The sequence below is a fragment of the Lissotriton vulgaris genome, chromosome 11 (genome assembly GCF_964263255.1).
Source record: "Lissotriton vulgaris chromosome 11, aLisVul1.2, whole genome shotgun sequence".
NCBI lineage: Eukaryota > Metazoa > Chordata > Amphibia > Caudata > Salamandridae > Lissotriton > Lissotriton vulgaris.
Window position 1 is genome coordinate 414,500,113 of NC_141699.1, and position 25,416 is coordinate 414,525,528.

The window sequence follows — 25,416 nt, forward strand, 5'->3', positions numbered from 1 at the left end:
TATTGATAAAAAGCTAGAATTAGCTGATAATGTCAAACACAGTAAGGAGACAATTAGCATCTAAACAGTGTAACAGAGAGCTTTTCACAGTATGTGAAACAACAGCACCAAATATATGTAGAAATGAATAGTGCATAGTGAAGATGGAGGAATGGGTCTTATGGAATGTTAGACCTGACATCATTGGCTTGAGTCTCTCCTCCATTTTTTCTGTTTGCCTCCACTGTTTTACGATGTTTTGCTGGATAATGCTTTGGGCGCTGTGCCACTGCTGATCAGTGCCACAGCGCAAGTGCTCCCTATGTTAAATTTATGTATCAATTGTATTCCATGTTTGGCTTATTTGGTTTACTGTCAGTCCCTAGTCTAGTGCACCAGGAGTGACGGGGCTTGTAAATCCAAATGCCGCTCGTGGGCTTGCAGCACGTGTTGTGCCACCCACAAGAGCGGCCTCGTAAAAGAATGTCTACGGGTCGGTCATTGCGAGACCTACGTGCAGTCTGGTACTGTCACGCGGGCTGCGCAAGTATACCTACTTGCCAGTCCCCCCAACCTTCCCTTAACTTCATGTTAGTCACCCCTATGGTAGGCCCACGGGCAGGGTGCATTGTAAGTATAAGGTAGGACACGCCTGACCAAGTTGGCATGTCCTAATAGTGAACTACAGCCATCTTCGTTCTTCACTATTGCAAGGTAACCTGCTCTCCGTTAGTTAGAATGGGCCGCCGGGATTATTAATGCTATGATCCTAGCTGGCTCGGGGAGCATGGTGCAATGTCGAGTTTGATATCCCTGAACTCGGGGTTCAATTACGCATCCGTTGGTGTGGATGGTTTTTGGACTCTGGGTTTGAAAATAGCACTTTTAGAAAGTGTCTATTTTCTTGTCTAACCATTTCTGGTTTCTGCTGGTCTTGCGTGTGTGTGACAGGAGCTGGGTGGCTCCAGAGGTCTGAGCGAGTCAGTGTGGGATGAGTGGGACATTTGCGTTGAGAGTAGGGGGAGAGTAGTTGCTGATAGCCTGCCCTGCCTGATACAATGCTGGCTCCACCTCCTGCCAAGCGGCTGATGGCTCTGTGCCTGCCATGGACGATCCTAGCCCCACCTCCTACCAGGAGGCCGATAGCTCTGCTCCTGCCAGTGACAATGTTGGCTCCACCTCCTGCTGGGCGTCTGAGGACCCAGCCCTGCTCAGTGAATAAGCCAGGTGCTTCTGCCTGACTCCACCCACAACAGACCCAGGATGTTGGGAAATTCCCCTGCATGGACAAAGGGATCAAAGCCGGAAAGGGGTATAAGAGAAGGACCCCTGAACCAAGAAATCAGATCACTTCTGACAAGGAACCCTGTAACCAAGGACAAGAGGCCTGCTGATCTAAGGACTTGCCTACCCCTTCTGCCAGTGTGCTGTTTGCTGGGGGGAATCCTGCAGTGCTTCTTTATTTTTGCCTAGGAACCAGGAGAGAGGAACTGTGTGTGTACTCTCACGCTTGCTAAGAAAATCTCCAAGGGCTGGAAGAGTGCCAGTCTCCTGCTGAAGTCACAGGGCTAAAGGACTTCATCTGCTTAAAGTGCTATTCGCTGGAACCTGTGAATCCAGCACCTCTGAAAGATCCAGCAATCTCGACGACGACGGACGTCGCCGAATCCAGCTCGACATCGTGAGTAATGGCTCCAGTGTCCCGCTTCCTCGATGCCGGCCGCCGGGCCCGATCGACGCCAGCAGCAACGCTAGTGAGTAGTGAGTTCGGCTCCAGCTCCAAGGGACCTCGTATCTGCACCGCTGCTGATCGCATCGCCCTCGTGCCCTCTCGACGCCGTGAGTGCTGCTCACACTTGCAACAGAATCATCGACATCGACGACTGCTGAGGCCTGATCAACACCGAAGACGCGACGCCGGATTGCTCGACGCCGCTGATCATCGTGTGCTTCATTTCCCAAGGTACTGTGTTGTTGGGGGTCCGTGTGACTCCGGGCTCGACGTAGCGCTCCTCGCGGTCGACGCCGAACCTTTGGATTAACATTGTCTCGACGTCATGTAACTCCTGTGTGGGTTACATTGTTGCTAAGAACTGTGTTTCCAGGAAGAAGAGTTGCTTTGATACGAAAAGACTTTGTGCTAAAGAAGAAACTACCTTTGAACTATATTTTCCCTTCCAAGATTATTTATTAAGATTGTGGTATATTTTTTTCGTTATTTGGTCTTGTGCTAAGCCTTATATAAAAATCCTTATTTTTATAATACTACTGTGTCGTGTCCATCTGTAGTGTATTCACGTTATTACTGTATGTGGTCATAAATGCTTAACACACAGCCTCTGAGATAAGCCTGTCTGCTCTGCCAAGCTACCAAGGGGGTGAGCAGGGTTTATCAAAGGGTGTGATCCCCTTGCCCTGACTAGAAAAGCAGTGTCCCTATTTGTCAGAAGTGTATACCTCTACCAACTAGAGACAGCCGGTTCTAACATGGAAGGATACAGGGACTAAAGGAGGAGCGGGAAGCAATATGACAAGAAAACACAAGAAAGCTTGAGGAGTTTGGAAGGACGAGATAGAGAAGTTGAGATATTAAAGCAAGAGGAGATGAAGATAAGGGGGTAAAACACGAGAGGGAGAAGATGAAGGCAAGAGAAAGAGAAAAGAAAAAGGATTAGCATTTGAGACAGGAAAATAATGTGAGTTAATGGATGCAAAGGATGGGGATGTGAGTTGGAAAGAGAGAGGAGTGTGCTAGGAATGTTCTAGTGTGTAAAACACGAAAGGATGGTCTGGGCTTCTGGTGCTTTTTCTTGCGCTTGACTAGTTCAGGGCTGGGTTAAGGAATAGATGGAAATGGAGACATTTCTGACTCATGAGAAAAGTGGTCAAGCTAGAAAAGAATTAACAGATGGAATTAATTTCACCATACAGATAGCATGGTGGAGGAAATATCACAAATAGAATCTCCATTTTATGCTGCATGTTTTTTCTCTGTCTGTAGTGCCAGTAACCAGCTGTTTAGCATTGCTGCTCCACACTGTCACTGTACTCCCCACCTCTGTCTGACTTTTAGCAGACTCATATGCAGGAGTAAAGAGCACAGGGGTGCCTGCAGTGCTAGTGACAGACTCCCTGCTGCAGCTGTTCTCTGCCTGTCAATGGCCTATAGGATCCAAGTCCTTGTGTCCTGAATTCTGACAGGCCAATGTTAGCATCAAGTGTGTCTAATGTTGCTGCAGCTTTCAAAGCCTTTCTAGTCCATTATGATTTAGAAAATGGCATAATTGTTTTTCAAATAACCTCTTTATACTCAATGACACGACTCCACATACGATAAGGTGTCACTCAAAGCCATTGAAGTGTCACACATAAAATCATGGCAAATGTGAAATGTCACACATAAGGGGAGAGGAGTTGGCCTAACGGCTAGGGCAGTTGACCTCACATCTGGGGAACTGGGTTCGAGTGTCTACAAGGACATGCAACATCCTGTTGTTATGGGCAAATCACTTAATCTCCCTGTGTCAAACAAAAATTAATATATGTTATATGTTATAATGGTTTTATAGCGCGCACTAATACTCCAGAGGGTCCTGGCGCGAGGTAAAAACAGAAACCTGACGGAATCTTGCCATTTAATATGCCTGCTTAAAGAGGAATGTTTTCAGCTGCTTTTTAAAAAGTATAAGGCTCTGGATATTGCGCAATGTCAAGGGAAGCGAGTTGCAAAGGGAGTCTGCCTTCACAGACAAAGACTGGCCCCCCACCCGCATTCTGCGGAAACGTGGAATCACCATCTGTCTCAAAGAGGCAGACCGCAGTAGTCTGTTAGGTGTATAGAGGGAGAAGCGCTTCCGCAAATACAGTGGTCCAAGATCGTGTAAAGGTCTGTGAGCCAGAATGAGGGCCTTAATTTGCACTCTCTGCACCACGGGCAGCCAATGCAGCTCGCGGAGATGCTGTTTTGCACTAGACCACCTTCCCGAGATGTTAAACAGGAGTCTAGCTGCGGCGTTCTGTATGATCTGAATCTTATTAAGTAGGTATCCCGGGATACCCATGGACAGAGCATTGGCGTTGTCAATGCGAGACAAAATAAGCGCCTGCAAAACCGTCTCTCTAGCCGACCTTGGGAGCAACGAAAAGAACCTTCTCAGAGGTTTAAGGGTGCTAAAACAAACTCCAGTAAGTTTCTTGATCTGCACCCCAAAGTGCAGATCCTCCTCAAACCAGACCCCTAGATTTTTAGCTGGGGTGCCCACAGAGTTGGGACGAGGATAATCCGAGGGCCATAAGGACTCCCTATAAGCGGGCGGAAACTGGCGAAGTAGAAGAATCTCGGACTTGTCCTCATTGCACTTAAGTTGTGCCTGCGCCAACCACTTAAATATGGCAGAAAGACAGTTACACGCTAGATCTGTGGACAGGTCATAATTTTCCTACGTGAAAAGAAGCTGGGTATTGTCTGCATATGCAATTGTTTTTGCACCAAGTTCCTCAGCCAAAGCAATCAGAGGGGTCAGATAGGTATAAAAAGCAGAGGGCTCAAAGTAGAGGCCTGAGGGACCCCAGTGAGCATTTATTTTTTTGGCCGAGGAGGCACATGGGGGCATCCCCACTTGTTGGGAGCGATCTTCCAGAAAGGATTTAACCCAATCCCAGGCGGCGCCCACGATGCCTATATTGGACAGGCGGGCAAGGAGTAGATGGTGAGGCACCATATCGAAGGCGGCAGAGAGGTCAAGTAAAATCAAGGCCGCTCTGCCACCCGCATCCAGGCACTCTCTTATCGCCACCTCCACTAGCACGGTCTCCGTGCTATAGGTTGCCTGGAAACCAGACTGCGACGGATGGAGGAGGCCAGAAGACTCCAAATAGGCATCAAGCTGCCGAAAAACCACCTTCTCGCAAACCTTTGCCAGAGCCGGCAGCAGAGATATAAGGCGACAGCTGACCAGTTTGGATGGGTCGAGAGAAGGTTTCTTCAAAAGAGGCAGAAGTTTAGCCTGCTTCCAGCTCCCTGGAACCATAGCGGTCTGTAAGGATAGATTGACAATCCTATTCACCTCTGGATAGACCACTTCTGTGACCCCGGCCAGCACTCTGGGCGGGCAGGTGTCATACGGAGACCCTGATTTAAGAGATTTAAGGATGGTCAGGGTATCAGATCCAGCTATAGGCTCAAAGTTCCTGAACAGAGGGGAGAGCGGAAGAGGAATAGAAAGGGAAGGGGGGAGATGGACACTCGGTGCGGCATCCCCCGGTCCCAAACTCTTTTGAATGATCTGGACCTTCTCAACAAAAAAAGCAGACAGCTCCACACACCATTGATCGGAAATAGGCAAGGCCATATTTTGGGCAGCTGGTGACAAAAAGCTACTCACAATAGGAAAAATCTCCTTGCCATTGTTATTCGCCTTTGCAATCCGATCAGCATAGAAAACCCTTTTTGCCTCTCTAAAAGCTGCATAGTATTCTCTCTGCGCTAAGCGGAGAGCCTTTTTAGGCTGCGGGCAATAATGCTGTCGCAAGCAGTGTTCCAGGGGTTTACAAGACAATTTAAGGTCTCTAAGGTTGCCTGAATACCATGGCTTGAAAGGAGTAGGTCTTGGTCGCCTAGTAGAAGGGGGTTTTTGCACCTTACTGACTCCTTGGCTAATCCAAGAGGAGAAACTATGTACAGCCTCCTCGAGGTCCGAGGTATGCGCCGGGCAGGTCTCTGCAAGGACCTTAGAAAGGGCCAAAATGTCATTCTTCCGACCCAAATGGTATTTGCCGGGGTAATAGAGGAAGGCTGCTTCCCTGTAAACCAGGAACATTGTATCAGATGGTGGTCTGTCCAAGTCACCCGCAGGGGATCATCCACCGACAGGGCAAAGTTGGAACACACCAGGTCAATAACATGTCCACCTTGGTGGGAAGGTAACTTAACCCACTGGGTAAGGTGGGCCAAATCAAACAAATCCGTTAGCTCCCTAGCACCTACAGAATCAGGGCAGTCTACATGGATATTAAAGTCACCCAAGAATAAAAATTTCGAGAAACGAAGGGTAAGAGGAATGATAACATCATCCAAGGCCCTCAAGAAAGCGCCAGGGGGTCCAGGGGTCCGGTAAAGCAATATCCCATCCAGTGTAAAATGGGAAGAGATAGTGATGGAAGTGGGCGCTAGAGGGCGCACTGCGGAACGGCCGCACTGTCGTGAGGCTCCCGCTGCCCGGAGCTATTATCCGCCTAGGGATCCTGATTACCATCGCTGCGCCCTGAACTGACCCCACAGTTCTATTGGGATATCGACTGACTACCCACGGTCCAACTCCTGGGCCATTCGGAGGTTGCTGGCCGAAGTTACGAGGATCCCAAGTTTCCCCGACTTGCGCTCTGGAAGTCTGATGCCCTCTGGCCCGGCGTCATCGTTCATGCCAGTCCGGGGCTCTGCACGTGGGGTGTAGGCCTTGCTCCGCCCCTCTCCACCAGGCCCGCTCGCTGGCCGGGCAAGCCGTTTGGCTCTTCCTTGCTGTCGGACTTATCTCTCGGCTTTTACATCTGCCTGCCCAGGTACCATTGCTCACGGAGACGCAACGGATCTTCTTCTTGGACTCTGAGGGCTTGCCCCCTTGAGCTGGAAGCGGAGACGGCCATTTCTCGTCGTTGGGAGTGGCGGGGCGCGCTGGCCTGCTCGTGCCCCCACGATTTGAGTTATTTTCTTCTTGGCCGTATCCCTTGTCCGACCTATATCCTAACTCCTATTTGCCTTGGTCCCCCACTGCATCACTAGCGCTCCGTTATGGGGAAGCCGGACACTAAACAATCCAAACTGTCCTTTGACTCTGGAGGGGCTAGGCGGGGGACGTGTTTGCTCCAGGAAGCCGGGACTTTGCGGTCCCCCCCACCCCGAATGTCGCTGAGAGTGTCCCGCACCCACCACCACCGGACTTTACCCAAATGATGCAGGAGATGAGGCAGGGGTTTGCCACTATAGTGGACAAAGTGGACAAGATATCGTCGCGCATGGATGCGGTCGTCCAGAAATTGGACGTGCATGAGGAGCGATTGACGGCGGTGGAACAGCGCATTTCGGACCATGACGACACGGCGGCCACCCATACCACCCAACTGGCGAGAATGGACAATATCTTGCGTGTCATTGCCGCTAAGAATGAAGAGTTGGAAGCGAGGAGTAGGCGCAACAACGTGCGCATTGTAGGTGTCCCGGAGTCCACGAATGTGGGCAAAATGGAGACTTATGTGGAGAGGCTACTGGTGGCGCCATTGGGACGGAAGTGTTCTCATCCCAGTTCATCGTTGAGAGAGCACATCGGACACTGGGACCTCGGCAGGCCTCTGGGGCTGCACCGCGTCCCATCATTGCGCGCCTTTTGAACTATCGTGACCGGGACGCCGCCCTCCAGGCTGCCCGCACTAATAGGGCCCTTTCCTTCGAAGGGGTGACTTTCACCATGTACCCCGACTTCACGCCGATGGTGCAGGACCAGCGTCGTAAGTTCCTGGGGGTGAAAAAGAAGCTTCGGGACCTCCAAGTGGACTACGCCTTGCTTTACCCGGCTAAACTCAGAGTGACGCATCAGGCTAAACAACATTTTTTCACCAACCCACAGCATGCTGAGGACTTTGCGAAGCGCCTCCAGCGTGAGCGAGCTGCTGCGGATCGGGGAGGCGATCGAGACCCGGAGGGTGAACATTCGGCGGCTGAGGAGGAGGTCGCCTGATTCTGGTGACTTTGGACTTTGTCTCTCTTTTTCCTGTTTTTTGGAGTACTGTGGACGTGTATCTTTTATATTGAGTTCTACTGTCTTCCTTCTCCGCATTTGTGGCCTAACTATCGCCCGCTTTTAATTTTGCTGATGCGGGGGTCATGTCTTTATTGTGATGAATGAGTGCGTTTTGCTTTTTTTTTTTGGGGGTCGGTATGGCACCGCAGGATGGTGCTATCTGGTGTCGCGCTCTGGGCACCCACCCCCCAGCGCTGCGCCTGGGGCCGCCTGATACTTGTTGGCGCAGACACTGGCGTGGCGTGAGGGAGTGGCATCGTGCACCTCTGGAAGGTTCCCCGGAGGGTGTGCCCCATGTGTACCTTTGGTTTGGATTCTAGTCCTTTGTTGTTTGACTGGATGTGTGTTGGGGAACGGGGGGGGGGGGGGGTGTGTATGGCCTGATAGTTGGGGTGGTGTCAGGTGGGTGGATGGGGCGGGAATGAAGCTGTCCATGTTTGTTTGCCCGGGATCCCTGGATCGCTATGAGAGGTGCTGCTGTTGTTTGAGTGCACATAAGTGGTGTTGCGCCCGCTATCTAGGCTGGTCCACTTTTCTATCTGGCAGAACTGATCCTGGGGTCCGTGCTCCCGTCCATTTTGGGCCCGAGTGCACCGGCCGCCATTTTAGGCTGCCACGTGGCGGGGAGCGCTCTGCAAGCGTAACACGTGTGCGAGTTGTGGGTCACGTGAGATGGATTGGCGGCGTGCGGCGTGCAGTCTGTCCTGAGTGCTTGTTGCATGGATGGTTTGGTTGGGGGGGAGTTGTTGTGTTTTTGTTTGATTGGTTCGGAGATGGCTGGGGAATGTGTGGAGTGTATGTGGGGGGTTGTCCGTGCCCTAGGGCGTGGACCTGTCGCTGGCTGTGGCTGGTAGTTGGATGCCCTGTATTTGCTTATTGGGTCCCGCGGGGCCCTGAACCTGGGTGATGTCGACTGCTGTTGTAGATCAGATATCGATTCTGTCCTGGAATGTACGGGGACTTAATGATGCCAGGAAGTGTCGTAGTGTGATCCAGTACTTGGACAGGCATGCTATTCATGTTGCTCTCCTCCAGGAGACGCATCTGCGTCCCGCTCCCTCCCCCACCTTTGGCGGGAGGTGGGCTGCGGCCAGGAGGTTTGCTTCCTATTCTTCTTATGCTCGTGGGGTTGTCATCCTTGTTAAAAGATCGCTTGCATTTCAGGAACTTGGATCTGTGGGGGACCCTGAGGGGCGTTATGTGCTACTGTGGGGGCGGCTTGGGCAGAACACTGTACTGTTTGTTAATTGCTATGCTCCTAATGTCGATACGCCAATCTTTTTTGTCACTTTGTGGGGTCATGTTCTTGCTGTGGATGCCACTTACATTGTGTGGGGGGGTGATTTTAATTTTGCATTTCAGGCCCAGTCGGACAGATCGGAGGGGAGCCCTCAGTATAATGTACAGGCTAGAGAAGTGTTGCGGGAGATTGTGGAGGAGGCTGGGTTGGTCGACAGCTGGAGGTACGCCCACCCTGCCACCAAGGAGGGCACTCATTACACCACACATGCTCGTTCATGGGCGAGACTAGATTATGTGTTTCTCTCTAGGGGGTTGATAGCTGGCCTAAGGGAGGCTACACATCTGGCTCGGACGTATTCTGATCACTGTCCGGTGAAGGTTGTTCTATCCGTTCCCGGGCTGCATAGGCCGCGACCACCTTGGCGTCTGTTTCCGACTGCTTTGCTTGACCCGGTGTTCAAGGAGGAACTTGGTGTGGAGGTGGAGGCGTTCTTCCCTAGAAACAAGGGCTCTGTGGATAGCATTGAGGTCATTTGGGAAGCGTTCAAGGTTACGATCCGGGGTGTCACTATTTCTAAAAGTTGTGGAGTACTTCGTCTGATTGTTCGGACCCTCGAGAGCTTGGAAGCTGACTTGCGAGACTTAGAGCGCAGGATGCAGGTTGACTCGGATCCCGATCTTCTGGCACAGTTCCGTACTAAGCTCTCCGAGTACGAGGAGGAGGCTGCTAGAGAGGCTAAGCATAGGGGGAAATACTGGACGTCGAGGCGATACTGCGAAGGGGAGCGACCCGGTAAGGTCCTCGCTGCCCTTACTAGACATCCAAGGCATGGGTCGGACGTGTTGGAATTGGTGTCGCCGGATGGTACTCGCTATCGAGACACTTCGGAGATTCAGCGTACTTTTATTGACCACTATGCACACCTTTACACGACACAGCAGACGGGTGAGACTCGATACGGCGGCTTCCTCGATGAGTTGGCACTTTGTTGGTTATCGGATGGTCATCGGGAGTTCTTAGGCAGGCCCCTAGAGGTGGAGGAGGTCAGGAATGCCATCATGTCTCTCTCTAATGGGAAGGCCGCCGGTCTGGATGGCCTTCCTGCTGAATTTTATAAGTGTTATGTGGACACCATGGCCCCTGTGCTCCGTGAGGTTTTTGAGGAGTCCCTGGAGGAGGGACGTTTGCCGGGCTCCATGCGGGAGGTCGCCATCACGTCGCTGCTTAAGCCGGGTAAGGATCCGCTGGATGTGGGCTCCTATAGGCCCCTCTCATTGCTCAACTGCGATGTCAAAATTCTCGCGAAGGTCTTGGCAGTGAGACTAGCCGAGCTCATGCCCGTTATTGTATTGCCTGACCAGTCGGGATTTGTGCCCGGCCGTGCTACTTCCCACAATCTTCGCACCTTGTTTTCGCTTGTATCGACCATTGATCCCACTGTCCCGGTTGCCGCTATCTTTCTTGATGCCACTAAGGCGTTTGACTCTGTTGAGTGGGGCTATCTTATTGATGTTCTTTGTCGGATTGGTTTCCCCAGGATCTTCATCTCATGGGTTAAGCTCTTATATACTGATCCGATGGCGAGGGTAGTAGTGAATGGGGTGCTATCCCCCTCGTTCCCTCTTACGAGAGGGACCCGACAGGGATGCCCCCTCTCGCCCCTCTTGTTTGCTATTGCCATTGAGCCACTGGCCTGTAGGATTCGTCAGTTTCATCAGCAGAGCGCCTTTAATTGTCTTCAGCGGCAGGTCGGTATTTCTTTATACGCCGATGATGTTACACTCTATGTCAAGGACCCTGAGAACAACCTTAATTCGCTCTTACGAGAGCTGGTCGCTTTTGGAGGTGTCTCCGGTGTCCATATCAACTGGCGGAAATCTCAATTTTTCCCCCTCACTGCTGCGGTGGCCAGGTTTCCCCTTGACTACCCTCTGGAATGGTGTGACTCGGAGTTGCGATATCTCGGCATTGTCGTGTCCTTGGACAGAGAAGATGCGGTTCGGCTTAATTATGGTGTGGCCATTACTAAACTTGCGGATGATGTCACCAGGTGGATGTCTTTGCCTCTCTCCATGGCCGGTAGGGCATCTCTTATCAAGATGGTAGTTCTGCCCCGCTTTCTTTATCTCTTTCAAAATCTCCCATATCATCCTGGTGCTTATTTCTTTCGCAGAATTCGTTCCGAGCTCCTGCGGTTGTTCTGGGGGGGCAAGCAGCCACGGGTGGCTTGGGCCACCCTTACGTTGCCTTATGCTGATGGCGGTTTCGACGTCCCTGACTTTGAACTTTATTATCTCAGCGCTCAGGCGCATTATGCTTATCACTGGATGCGCCCCACGCCGTTCATGCCCCAGATTGCTGCTGAACATTGGGTCGCCCACCCGCTCCCACTTGAGGGGATGGTTTTGGGCAAGGTGTCAGATGTGGAAACGCCTCGCACGACGGTGACGTGCACGGTGGATGCTTGGAAACGGGTGACTCAATTGCTGGGTGTTTCCTTTCTTTACTCGCCGGCCTTGCCTCTGTCTTATCATCCGGATTTGTCGCTGTTGTTGGAAACGGGGTTTCAGCGAATGTGCAGGCGGCTGGGTGTTCTCACGTGGGGCAACTTGTTTCATGAAGGTGCCTTCCGTACGCAGGCTCATTTCTTCGGTGCGGCTGCTTGCTCCCCTCTGGAACTGTTCTACTTTATCCGCCTGCGGCAGGGCATGCGTGCTCTGCTACCAGACTACCCTTCGAAGCCTGGGGTTACCCTCCCCCTCCACGTGCTGTTGGTTTCAGATGGGCGACACCTGGTGTCGAAATTATACGGGGCTATTCGCAGACAGCGTTCGGTCCCGGCCAATCGGGTGCGCGAGCAGTGGGTTGCCGAGTTGGGTGCTCCTATTACAGACGAGCAGTGGAAGTACTGTTGTGGGCTCACGGCCAATGTTTCTTCTAGTTGTCGCCTTAAAATTATCCACTACAAGTTTGTTCAGAGGTACTATTATACCCCGGCGAGGAAACTACGGTTTCATTTAGCGGAGGATGACAGGTGTGCTAGGTGTCGGGCGGAAGGCGCTGACTTCCTGCATTTGGCTTGGAGCTGTGCGGGGGTGTTAGAATATTGGACTCGGGTTCATGAAGCCCTGCAGATTATGGCGGAGGATGGGGTGGCGTTTGACCCCTTAGTGATGTTACTGGGCTACTCTAAGGACGTACCTGCCTCTCACCGTAGATTTGTTGACGTGGCCCTGCTGCTGGCTAAGCGTAGGGTTGCTTGTTGCTGGGGTCGTGGTAGGGTGCCGCGCTTTCAGGATTGGGTGACTGACCTCATATACTGTCAGGATCAATACAATATCTATTCTGACCTGATGCCTGTCCGATGCAGACCAAAGGACTTTTGGAGTCCGCTCCAGGTGTACCTCCTAACCAGAGCTGTGCAGGACTCTGATTCTGAACCTGGGGACCGCGAAGGGATAGGTTGATGACAACATGATGGGCTGGGATTTTACACTACACCTGCTGATCTTCCAGTATCGGGGGAGGGGCTGAGCTGTCTCCTTTCCCTGCGAGCTATTGGGGGCTGAAGTCTCCCTTACGACTGGTGTATTACTGGGAATTGAGATCGTATCCCTGTGCGGCACCTTTATTTCATATGTCCCTTATATCTGAGTCCCCTCTGTCTCATGTGCTCTCCGCTAACGGAATGTGTTCATACTGTATTGTATTATTGGCTTGCCTGACCATGCTGGATCATTGCTTTCTAATTTATACTGTACATTTCGCTGTTGCTCCTTGTATTGACTGATGTCCTGCCCTGTACTTCCGTGTATCTCCTTTTTTTTTGGCTCTGACGTACCATTGTAATGGCCATATGTGACTGTATGTTTTGTATGTACACTTCCCTTGAACCTGCTTGTCTCCAAATAAAGGTTTAAAAAAAAAAAAAAAAAGAGATAGTGATGGAAAAATCCAATGCCTTCCCCTCCACTAAGCCAGAAGTAGTCTTGCACGAGAAGGACCACTCCTCCCGATACACCACCGCAATCTCCCCTCCTCTCCCCGATACACGATCTAATCTTGCAATTTTAAAGCCAAGAGGAACAGCCAGCTTAATCACCGGGGGCACAAGATTCCTGGGGCCAGGTTTCAGTAATAAATAACAGATCTAAGCGTCCATCTGAAAGGATGTCACAAATGTCGGAAGCATGCTTGACCATAGAGCGGGCATTAATAAGCGCTACCCTAACTCTATTATAATTCTCACTGCCTGGGGCCATATCAGGCACCCTGGCACGAAAACAAAACTGACATACGGGACAGGTCCGGTGTAAACATTGCAGTATGCCCCACTTCTCGTCACCACCACACCTTGCCTTGTCTAGAGCCAGCAGTTCTGATCTGTTTTAAGACCTCCTGCCTCCCAACTCCTCTGACAGAAAACTGGCAGCATGTCGGGCGGCGGTCGCCTCCGGGGGCCCGGACGGGCGCAGACGGGCTTGCCTTTGGTACGCTGCAGGCGTGCCCGCTGCGTGCATCCGCTGCACGACCGCAGAATCCGGTTTTAAATAGGAAGTGAGGGCCGGGGGAGGAGCACCAACTAGAGAGCTAACCTGTCCATGCGCCTGCTCTGACAGACGGACACCGCAGAAACAAAAAGAAAATACTGGTAGCAGCAACTAGCATAACCTGATTAAAAATAAATTGCCAATGTCGAACAGCACATACAATATTTAAAAATTACACCTCCCGCACACCACTAGAACCCAAAGGTATGTCCTCATGTAATGCAACTGGTGCTCGTATAAAGCACTCTGATACCCGATACCTTCAGGTCAAGTTTGCGCTCTCCAAAACTCCGTATATAATAAAAAATTAAAAAACTTGGCAGCTATGTATTGAGATGAAGTCACCACGCGCTGTGATGTCAGTGCCGCACAGAGGATGGATGACATTAAAATGAGGCACCCCCCCATAAAATTTCTGTGGATGCCCATGGCAGCCAACACATTTCTCACCCGCTTCGTGAACACCAGCACCAAACTAGAACAAGCGCATGCTATGTCCTGAAGGCTCAAAAACATACCAGAAGAACAGGCCTCCTGACATATGAACATTAAGATGCAGAAAAACAAAGATTCCCCTATCATTAATAAACAAGCATTTGCAATGCAATAGGTTTGAGAACAGAACAATGGGAAAAGGGGTTTTAAGCACAATTGCACCTATCCTGTATATTGCCTCGATTTTTATGGTGCCACGGATCGGAGATTCTTTTCCCTAGACCTCCCAGAACAAAGAGTTTGTTCTAACATACAATTTTTGCATAAATGATCCAGCACACAAATCAATATATTGAAAATCTGTACAATAATAGTCACAGTTCATGAGTCAAAAGATGGAAAATCATTCAGTAGCAGAATCTTTGGATGTTTTTTAGAAGTTCAATCTTTATTTGATTCTTCACACATGTAGCCAACGCGTTTCGTCCTCCACGGACTTCTTCAGGGCAAATAGAATGAACTCTTCTTAGGACTGAATAAATATATATTCTTCCATCCAGTCTAGAGGCAGTGTTATTTAAAATTATTATTTTCTTTGGTAAATGACAGACACTTCAATTTCATTAAGTAAGATGACTCGGGTCAGATAGCCCAGTGCAGCAGGAATTTGCGGGAGTAGATCAGGCCGGCTCCATCGCGTGGCGTCTTCTCTGCAATGCAATAAGTCTCGCATTAGGAAAGTTTGATGTTTTGGTATTGTAAATGATATTCGTTTTTATTTATGTTTTTTAATAGTGAAAATATAGGAATTAATAGTTTTGTATTTTACAATGCCAATAGTTTAAATTTTTTTAATGTGACACCTTTTGCAATTGTAATACAATATGTGTTGTTTGTATGTGTCTTATATGTATTGATATTACAAATAACAATGGCTTCAAATGAAATGTATGAATTAATTTTTAAATAAAAGTTAATGTATAATGGTAATTGGTAAAACTTTAGCAAATTACTTGGTGGACTTGTATTTGGAGGGTGGAGTTTGATTGTGGTTTTGTTTTTAGAGTCTGTTGTTTGATGGTGGATTTGGAGGGTGGAGGGTGTAGTTGGTGTTGGAGGGTGGATTTGGAGGGTGGAGTGCTGAGTGTTGCTGTGGTGGTGCTGAGTAGTTTTGTGGTCGTTGTGAGTTGTGCTGTGGTGGTGCTGACTGATGCTGTGTGGTGCTTAGTGGTGCTGTGGTGGTGCTGAGTGATACTGTGGTGGTTCTGAGTGATAATGTGGTGGTGGTGAGTGGTGCTGTGGTGGTGCTGGGTGGTGTTGATTGAATTTGTGGTGGTTGTGCGTGGTGCTGTGGTGGTCCTGAGTGATGCTGTGGTGGTGCTGAGTGGTGCTGTGGTGGTTTTGAGTGATAATGTGGTGGTACAGAGTGGTTCTGTGGTGGTGCTGAGTGGTGCTGTGGTGGTGCTGAGTGGTGCTGTGGTGGTGCTGATTGACAATGTGGTGGTGCTGATTGATGCTGGGGTTGTGCCGAGTGATGCTGGGGTTGCGCCGAGGGATGCTGGGGTTGCGCTGAGTGATGCTGGGGTTGCGCTGAGTGATGCTGGGGTTGCGCTGAGTGATGCTGGGGTTGCGCTGAGTGAAGCAGGGGTTGCGCTGAGTGATGCAGGGGTTGCGCTGAGTGATGCAGGGGTTGCGCTGGATGCAGTGGTTGCGCTGAGTGATGCAGGGGTTGCGCTGAGTGATGCAGGGGTTGCGCTGAGTGATGCTGGTTTTGCGCTGAGTGATGCTGGGGTTGCGCTGAGTGATGCTGGGGTTGCAAGTGGAAAAAAACGAGTCTAACATAGGGCAGAAGGGCACAAAAAAAGGGTCTAACAGATGGCAAAAGGGCAGAAAAACAAGGGAAAAAACGAGTCTAACAGGGGCAGAAAGGCGCAAAAAACGAGTCTAACAAGGGCAGAAGGGCACAAAAAACGGGTCTAACAGAGGGCAGAAGGGCAGAAAAACAAGGGAAAAAAATGAATCTAATAGGGGCAGAAAGACACAAAAACGAGTCTAACAGGGGCAGAAAGGCGCAAAAAGCAAACAAGGAGAACTGGAGAGTTTTTGTTTTAAAAAAAATTGAGAGTTTAAGGGGAAATAGGGGTTTGAGGGAAGAGAAAAGGTGCAGGACACAGGAGGATGTTATAGAAAGTGCTTTAAGTTGTGTGGAAAGATAGGGTCAGATTGGAAGGAAACATATGAGGAACAAATCACTGACGGGAGAAACAAATGGTAGGAAAGGAGTAGTGGGGAAGATGTGTTGTAGCTGCCTGCTGTCCATATGGCGTCGCTGGTCTTTCCTGTGAAGCTTTGTGACAACAACTTGTTAATTTATGTTAGTAGGAGCGCCCGAGGCCGTGATTACATTTGTAGGAAAGTTTGGCGTTTGGTGGAGGTTTATTGCAAATGGGCGGAGTGTACTGCATATGCCTGCAGGAACTGTAAAGGAGCTGGGTTGCAAAAGGTAATTTTAAAGGCAGGATGCTTTGTGTATGTGTAAGCCTTATTGGTTATGTGTAATTCTTAAACAAATTTCAGTAAGAATTCAACATTTTTATTTAAATTCTCAACTTTAATTTGTTGGGGTAATTTTGGAGTTTGTGATTGTTATTTAAGCATTTACACGTGAATATTAAACGACACACTTAATTGCAGTGGTGAGGTTGCAACTGCAAATATATTTACCACCCTGCTAGTTCGCTTTTATTTGCGCGCATTAGGTGTTCATTGTTTTGAGACCGTGATTTTGAGTTAAAAGTGTTCAGAGAACGGCGGGTCTGACCTATGCAACAGGTGAAACATTTTTGTGTTCAAGTGCAAAACCAGTGTTATGTTTTTTTACTGATGTGCCCACTCCGTTATTGTATTTTTAAGAAATACTTTTTCTTAGTGAGGCCGAGCAGCACGCTCAGCCTCAAGGGGATCTTCCGAAGCTCTGTTTATCCCCACACAACCCTTTAACACAGGCGCGACTAATCGTTATGCGAAACAGGGGTGTCTGAAAGGGCGGGTTAAGTGCGCGAAGGCTTCGGAACGAAACAGCACTTGAAGGATAGGTAGGGTGCTATTTTCATTAACCCTCCACCTTGCGAGCACTGAAGAACGTCAAGTCAAGTCAAGTCATAGAATTTATATAGCGCACTACATACCCAGAGGGTTTCAAGGCGCTTAGGAAGGGGAGGAGGATTATTTGTCAAATATCCACGTTTTAAGTTGCTTTCTGAATGCCAGGTGGTTCTGGGTAAGGCGAAGGTAAGCGGGGAGTGAGTTCCATGTTTTAGCAGCCAGGTATGAAAAGGATCTGCCTCCCATGGAGGTCTTGTTGATGCGAGGTACAGTGGCGAGGGCTTGGCTGGAGGATCGTAGTTGGCGGGAGGGGGTGTAGAAGGACAGTCGTGAGTTGAGGCAATCTGGTCCGATGTCGTAGAGTGATTTGTGTGCGTGGGTAAGCAGTCGGAAAGTGATCCTCTTATTGACGGGTAGCCAGTGGAGGTCTTTAAGGTGACCAGAGATGTGTTCGTTGCGTGGGATGTCTAATATGAGCCTGGCTGAGGCGTTTTGGATTCGTTGGAGTTTCTTCTGGAGTTTTGCGGTAGTACCTGCGTAGAGGGTGTTTCCGTAGTCCAGTCGGCTCGTGACCAGAGCGTGGGTGACTGTTTTCCTTGTATCGGAGGGGATCCAGCGAAATGTTTTTTTGAGCATGCGAAGAATGTTGAAGCAGGAAGAGGATACGGCGTTGACTTGTCTGTTCATTGAGAGTGAAGAATCCAGGATGACGCCTAGGTTCCGTGCATGGTCTGTCGGGGTGGGTGCTTTTCCGAGGGCTTCCGGCCACCATGAGTCGTCCCATGCAGAGGGGGATGTACCTAAGATGAGGACTTCTGTTTTGTCTGAGTTCAGTTTCAAACGGCTTTGTTTCATCCATTCGGCAACTTCTTTCATTCCTTCGTGTAGGTTAGTTTTGGCGGTGCTGGGGTCATTGGTGAGAGAAAGGATCAGTTGAGTGTTGATGTTGATGTTGATGTTGAGGTTGTGTTGGCGTGCAATGGCTGCGAGGGGGCTCATGTATACGTTGAAGAGGGTGGGACTGAGTGAGGATCCTTGTGGTACGCCGCAGATGACTCCAGAGGCCTCGGACTTGAATGGTGGAAGGCGGACTCTCTGGGTTCTTCCGGTGAGGAACGAGGTGATCCATTCAAGTGCTTTTCCTTGGATTCCGATGTTATTGAGGCGTTGTAAAAGGGTGCTGTGGCAGACTGTGTCGAAAGCTGCAGAGAGGTCAAGGAGGATGAGGGCGACTGTGTCTCCTTTGTCCAGTAGAGTTCGAATGTCGTCTGTTGCTGCGATGAGGGCGGTCTCAGTGCTGTGTTTTGTTCGGAAGCCAGATTGTGAGGAGTCGAGGGATTTGTTGGCTTCGAGGAAGGCGGCGAGCTGGTTGTTGACAGCTTTCTCGATGACTTTGGCCGGGAATGGAAGAAGTGAGATGGGGCGGTAATTTTTGAGTTCGGTTGGGTCCGCTGTTGGTTTTTTCAGAAGGGCGGTGAGTTCAGCGTGTTTCCAGTCTTCCGGGAAGGTGGCGGAGTTGAAGGAGCAGTTGATGACGTCTCGGAGGTGCGGTGCTATGACGGAGTCTGCTTTGTTGAAGATGTGGTGAGGACATGGGTCTGTGGGGGATCCTGAGTGGATGGAATTCATCAGGCGGATGGTGTCCTCAGTGGAGATTGGGTTCCAGTCGTTAAGGGTGTTCACGGGAGGAAGATGATCAGCAAATGGTAGGGTGGGTTGGTTTCCGGGTTGGTTGTCAAAGCTGTTGTGGATGTCTGCAATCTTGTTGTGGAAAAATGAGGCTAGGGAGTCGCAGAGGGTTTGAGAGGGGGTGATGTCGTTGGAGTTGGCCGAGGGATTGGAAAATTCCTTGACGATGTTGAAAAGTTCCTTGCTATTGTGGGCATTGTTGTCAAGTCGATCCTTGAATGCTGTTTTCTTGGCTTTTCGGATCAGTTGGTGGTGAGTGCGGGTGGCGCTTTTGAAGGCGTCCTTGGTGCTGGTGGTTGGGTCTTTTTTCCAGGCCTTTTCAAGGGAGCGGCAGAGTTTCTTGGACTTCTTGAGATCATCGTTGAACCATGAGGCCTTCTTGCTGCCAGGTTTGCTTTGACGTTTTTTCAGTGGTGCTAAGGTGTCGGCGGTGTTGGATAACCATAGGGTGAGGTTGGCGGCGGCTTCGTTAGCGTTAGAAGAGAGGGCTGGGGTGTTTAGAAGGAGCGATGAGGAGATCTGGTCGGTGGTAATTTTGTTCCAGTTTCTTTGCAGAGTTGGTTGGGGGTGGTTGATGGGTTTCGGCATGTTGTAGGTGAAGTGAACGCAGCTGTGGTCAGTCCAGAGGAGATCCGTAGTGTGGCTGAAGGAGACATGGTTGCTGGAGGTGAAGATGGGGTCGAGTGTGTGACCTGCGATGTGGGTGGGGGAAGTGACTAGTTGTTTAAGTCCGAGGTTGGCGAGGTTGTCCACGAGGGTGGCGGTGTTGCGGTCGTTGGTCTTTTCAAGGTGAAAGTTGAGGTCTCCCAGAAGGATGTAGTCTTTGGAGGGGAGCGCGTGAGGAGTGATGAAGTCCGTGATGTCTTCACTGAATTTTGCGCGGGGTCCTGGTGGTCTGTAAAGGAGGGTGCCTCTGAGTGTGGTCTTGGGGTCGATGTGGATCTGGAAGTGAAGGTGTTCGGAGTTGGCGAGGTTGGCGTTAGAGCTGGTTGAGATGCGGATTGATTTCTTATGGACGATAGCGATTCCTCCTCCTGTGTGGCTGGTACGGTCTTTGCGAGTGATCTTATAGTCTTCGGGGATGGCAATGGTGATGTCTGGTGCGGAGGAAGCATTCATCCATGTTTCCGTAAGGAAGGCGATGTCCGGAGAAATGGTGTCTAGTAGATTCCATAGGTCAATGGCGTGCCTGTGGACTGATCGGGTGTTGAGAAGGATGCATTGTAGGTGATTGGGGTCGGGAGTCTGTGGTGTGGTCGTAGCGGAGATGTTGTCGGTGCCGCTAAATTTGCAGGAGTAGCAAGAGAAAGGTCCATGGGTGTGTCCAGGTGCGGCTTGGACGCAGTTGGGGGCGCGACCGGGGTTAAGGGCTAGGAGGGTGGCGGCATCGTAGGTAATGCGGGGGGGCTGGGAGGGACGGGGGCCAGGGGGTCTGGCGCTGGGCGCGGTCCAGGCGCGGACAGGCGTAGACGGGCTTACCTTTGGCGCACCTTCGGCACGGATTGGGCGCGATCGCTGCGCGTAAACGCTGCGCGCGGGAACTACTGTCATATGTGGAGAGTGGAGGGGGAGGGGTGAGGGCGTCTCAGCTGGGAGGCGGGGCGGGTTTCTGACGACGACAAACAACAAACAAAATGGAGGCGGAGGGGGGAGCACAGCAAACACGCAAAGCAGAGTCAAATAAACCCTAAATGCAGAATTACAATGCAGGTAAGCGTAGCGCCGATCAGGCAGGTAGTAGGCACAAACAATAATGCAATTGTGTGAGTCAAAGCGGCACAGCGCGCAAACAGTCTCGATTCAGCAAAATAAAACAATTCAAAGTGCAAGTGAGCTTAGCGGCGATCAGGCAGGCAGCAGGCACAAATAGGAAGCAGTTCTGAAAAGCAAAGCGCTATAAAGATACCAGGTATCACAGGGGACACTGGGGAGCGACCACTCAGTCGGAGTAAAAAAATCACCATGTATGAAATAGAATGGTACAGTCTGACAGTTACCCTAAACAATGGTTGCTCCGCCCACAGAGGCAACGTTTCCATGATTTACTTATTCCTGCCGCATAATTCGGTTCTCTACTGCCACGTAATTCCAGTGCACTTGCGGGAAACACTCGCATGTTGCGAGTGAGTTGATAAACCTGCATGGACTTACCATCCAACCCCTCGCAGGACTTCTGTGCAAACATGCCACTCGCTTGCCCTAACATTTCAATTTGAGCATCCGAGACCATCTGATAATAACGGTGACTTACAACAATTTCCATGATCAGCCATTTATCAAAGCGTGCATGGTACGTACAACCATCTCCTGGATTCACATTAAACTTAAGACAAGTGGCACAACTCAATTTACACTCCAGAATACTGGCCCTCCCAGCTTCTCTAACAACCCTGTTCACCAGTAAAATAAACAGACTTTTCAGTTGCTTCCTAACACTATGCTAGAGTATTTATAGAAACTCCAGCTGTTCTTCAAGACTCGTTTGTTAATCACGAGACAGATCCATTGGTCTTGCAGGTGCCATAGCGCACATGAAACGACTCAATTGGCCCCCAGTTCAAATAGGTCGCTGAGAACCCATATTTTCCGTAGGTGACGTCTCGGCAGACCGTCTTCTTCTTAGTGAGGCCGAGCAGCACGCTGGGGATGCAACAGATGGCTTTGACGTGGACGCACGAGGCAGGCGGATGGAAAGCACGTGCAGCAGGGGGCGGAGCAGATCCCTTTGAAGTGCCGGCTAGAGTTGCATCAGGAAAGCTAAACCAGCAGGCAGATGCACGTTCACAATCACATGCACTTGTGGAAATCCGCCGGCTGGTTTAGCTTTCCTGATGCAACCCTATAATTCTCGCTATTCATTCCTTGCGGAATGGAATAGCGAGACCTAAAAACCAGCACTAATGCATATAGGAACTCGGCAAACCAAGTGAAAGAATTATATGATATGCAGCAGTATAGGAAAAAAGTAATCTTCACTATAGGTAAAAGAGGGAAACATCAAATAGAATCAAGGTTGCTGTGTAGTAATAATAATGAATATATTCAAAAGCTAAGTATAAACCTTATATTCAAATATATTGTGCTTTATTAAAAAAACATTTCACATATCCCAAAATATGTGACAAAGTGTAAATGCATACATTGACAAAATTGTATAGACATTATCACATATACATCAGTACAATTATATATATCATTCATGTAGTTAAAAACAATATACTTATACAATAAAAAAATTGTCAAACAACTGTCGACACAGTATTTTGGTGAATAGTATATGATTCATATGAAACAGTCATGCTTAGGTTTTAAAGCAACACATGTAGCACTAAACCTTCATAGGATTAAGAGATGGTTCTAATGGTATTTAGATAAAATATCGGAGAAAAATATTGTGTGAACAAAATATTGTGTCAATATCAAGAACAAAAATATGTGAAGGTAAGGTTCTTTAGGTAAGCAAAGTTTTACTATATATATCTCCACAAAGATGTACCTTGATATGTATATCTTCAAGGTACATAGATGTGGAGGTAAGAATGGTAAATCTATACTTGCACTTATCTTCTTGATATTTTGGTACTCAATATTTTTTACATGAAATTCTGTCCACACTATATTTTTGTTTCCGATATTCTATCACTGATCCACTTCTCATTTAGGCACAATGGTAAAACTTAATAAACAAACAAAGAGAGGGGTCGGAGCTTTAGAAATCCAGCACCAAACGTCACTACTAGTGGATGCCTATTAAGCCTGTACTGAACCTTGGTTTACTACTATTAAACTGAGAAAAATCCTAATTTTAAGACTTTCGGTATTCACAGAAGGCATTTAGGAGTCCTAAAGTGCCTTCTGTGAATACCGAAATGAGTAAGTGCATTCTGTGAATACCAAAATAGTAGTACGTTTAGGATTGAGTGTTAAGTTCATTCTGTGAATCGGGCCCCTAAATATTGAAAGGGCAGCGTATATATAGAGGAATTATAGATTTATTAACCCTAACTCCACATCTTTGTACCATGACTATATATATCGTCATGGCACACATATGCGGAGGTAGAGATAAAATAATCTATTCTTAATTACTTTAAAATATTTTATTTTCCACGTTTTGTCCCTGATATTCCTATATTACTATATTCCATCTTTTAGATCCACGGGGCGCACAGAAAAAGATACAGACGTTTTAACTAGAGCTTGCTTATTCAGAGCTGGTCATGCATGTCCCGGGGGCATTTTTCTTAATGAAAGCAATATTTCCATGATGAGAATCTTTTCTCAACATATTGATTTCCAGTTTAAATTGTTCCTCTTTATCCTTTGCAAGTACATAAACACACATTATTTATTTTTGCTTTGCACGATGCACAACATTTTAAGCAACCCAAAAAGGCAGTACATTTTACAGAGGACATTTTGCAATGAGCTTGTCCCCATGAAACACGGGTTCAAGAACTTTAAAAAGTACCGACTCATAGGGACTATTTTTGAATCACAACCATTTACGTAATATTGTACACAGTTTGCAGTAGCGGCAACTCGTACCACAAAGTGGTAGGTGGGTGCGGGGGCAAACACAAAAAACCCCCAAAAACAAGTATAAATAAAACAAGTAAAACTTACCTGCTCTGACGGCCACCACCTTGCTGCCGATACTCAGGCACCCAACTCCAAATCTCAGCGCTGCTCATATGCTGGGAATGCGATTGTCCAGCATGTGAGCAGCACTGGAATTGGTCTAAGTGCCTCGGTTTGGCGGTCAGACATAGACTGGGAGCCTGTGCTGGTTTTTCCACCCAGCTGTACAACGCAGCTAGGTGGAGAAAGGCTAAGTGCGCATGACGGTTTGGCCTGCCCCAGAAAGCCTGCCAAACCATCATGAGCACTTGGCAATGCCCACCGCCCCCCCCCCCCTGGTGAAGCAGCTGCAGCATCAGGATGGGAGGCCACGCCCCTCCCTCCGCTCGCAGCCGGCAGGGCAGAAAGTAAAATGATCATAAAAAATGTGTATTATCGTTTTATTTTTGTCCTTTGCCTCTGCTGGCTTTCAGCAGGGTGTGGGTGCTGCTCCGCCCCTGACAGTTTGCCAAACCTAGCTGCGTGCATAAGGAGACAAAAAGGTGGTCTGCATTGTGCCATCTTTGAACACCAATTACAGCATACATATTAAGCAAAACTTCAGGTTAAGGGTTCAGCTTTCTTTTTAGATGTCCTCAAAGACTAGTATATTTATTCTGCTTTCAATAGCCCAAACATGTCGCTCTGAAGTGCCTTCTATTGGTCCATAAACACAGGCCTTATGAATATAGTTGGATGGGATATTTTGTGAAGTAGCAGAGATGAGCTACAGTAATAGTTTGGCTAACTCAGACCTTGTTTGACTAGATTTTTTGATCAAATTTCATACGGAGATAAACCACAAAAAAGGTGGGTTTCGCCTGATGTACTTTTCTTTATTTTCTGTAATGCAAAAAAACGCCCCAGTGTCAAGTACCAAGTAATTATGCCCCCGTAGGTCGGTCAGTGAAGGACGGTTCCCAGCCAAGCACAAAGCCCACACTCCAGGTACCCGGCCAACCGGCACCCTGCCCCCTCGCAATAGCCTGGTTGCACTGAGGCGTTACCTGTGGTGGTGGTTGCGGGCGCGGGTGCGAGGCTCCTCTCCCCCTGGGGCCTCGGACTCAGCATGCGCTGCACGGGTGGTGGTCACGGCCACACTGCACTCCTTTAGCCCAGCGCTTAACAGTGCCTTCAAGTCCGGGGCAACGACGGAGCCTCCTGCCACACAGCGCTTCGCTTCTCAGCGCTACACAGTGTGCTCCGGTCCCAGTGGCGGTGACCTCAGGGCCAGTTTCAGTCAGCTTGCGCCAGAAGCAGAGACAATCACAGAGCCCTCGGGAGGATCACAGGGCAAGCAGCGCTGAGGGCAGGCACAGCGTTGCAGGGCAAACCTTGAGAGTGTTGTTGCTGTTCCGAAGGGCAGTCTTTAAAATGCTGTGGTCCAAGGACAGGTAGTTTCCTTTAGCTTAAAAAGGGTGCAGTCCCAAAAAGGCAGTCTTTAAAAGGTTGAAGACTCTTTAAAATGTGGTTCAAAGAAAAGTAGTTCCTTTGGGATGTTGTGGAGACACTCTGGTGGTGATGTTGCAGTCTCCCATGCAGGGCAGGATCAGCAGACAGTAGGGCAGCTCAGCAGGTTGTGGGGCAGCAGTTCCTTGGAGCAGTCAGCCTCCTTCCCAGTGGCAATCCTCTTGCGCAGCATTCCTACTCCAGCAGGGATTCTTCCAGGTCCAGCAATGTAACAAAGAAGTGAGGTCAGGACCCTCCCTTATATATCTTTCAGTCTAAGGGCTAGAAAGTGGTAGAAGTCTCTGGAAGGGTCTGGGGGCAGGGGCTTCTGGAAGAGTCCAGGGAGTGCTGGTATGTTCCCTGCCTTCCCTGACCTAGCTGTCACAGTGACGAGAGACAGGCCGTTAAGGCTACAGTGGGCAGCCCATTACAGCTCATCCCATGGAAGAAGGTGTGAATCACCACTCCCACCTCCCAACCCAGGCAGGCTACCAGTATGCAGAGGAGAGGGGGGAGTCTGCAGAGCCTAATCTAAGTATAGGCAGGAAAAGGC